We start from the raw sequence: 1,076 nt of genomic DNA, 5'->3' as shown, positions 1-1,076 counted from the left end.
TAAATACTATTACAATGAATAATGATTTATAAAGAGAGAAAAATGATTTCTCCTCCTTATTGAGTTTTTGTTAATGATACAATGTGTTGAGTCAAATTTTCATTTTTTTTTTGTAATATTTATGGATAGTAAAATTGATAGAATATTATAAAAATAACTTTATTTTAGTTGATCTTTTTAAAACTAAGAAAGCAATCATTTTCTTTTCTAGTTTTTTCATTATCACTATCAATATTATAACTCCAATATTATAACTCTGACATCTTTGTTAATGTGTGTTTATTTTTGAAATTGCAACATAAATTTTGAAGTAAAAAGGCATAAATGATGTTTTTCACTATCAAACCTTAGATTGTGCAATATATACAACTTTAAAGATAAACAATCCCTTAATTTTTGTCTTAATTTCTCATCGTAATAGCTCTTTTCTCACTCAAAATATATTATATTGACTATCTTTATCTTTTCTTTACTTGATTATGATATGTTTAGCATTTTTTTTAACATAAAAATCTCAATGATGAAAATGATAGTAATATGAAGTGTGCATAAAACAATTTATAAAGGAATGACGGATAGATGTATAAATTCTCTCTCTTTTTTTCACGGAAGAAAAAGTTGAGAAACCAACTAACCGTTTTATAGGTTTAATGCACCTGCAGATGGATACTAAATGTTTTTGTCAGGGGATAGGTGTCACTCCTCTCTCTTTTTTGTTTGTGCATTTTGTTTTCTATTATTATTATTTTTATTATTGTGATAAAATGATATTTATAAATCTCATTTTCTTTTTTAGTTTTATGTGCTTCCAAATAAATAAGAATGGCTTCTTCCTTTGAAATTATTGCAGGTATACAGCATTACAACAATCATTCTCTTAGATTGAGATTTTTATGTATAGGTGGATATAACAAAAAAAATATTTGTTTTTTATTGGTTAAAAAATTTTTAGAGTCATCACCTAGTGTTTTTGTTTCTAGAAACACTAATCAATCTTCAAAGTTCAAATAAGGAGACATATTATGTATAGAGAGGACAAGATCACCTCTAGCACACCCTATATAAGATAAGTTGTA

The sequence above is a fragment of the Populus euphratica genome, unplaced genomic scaffold (assembly GCF_000495115.2).
Source record: "Populus euphratica unplaced genomic scaffold, PopEup_1.0 scaffold127.1, whole genome shotgun sequence".
Lineage (NCBI taxonomy): Eukaryota > Viridiplantae > Streptophyta > Magnoliopsida > Malpighiales > Salicaceae > Populus > Populus euphratica.
The sequence above is the reverse complement of the archived record's forward strand: the minus strand, read 5'-3'. Positions refer to the sequence as shown.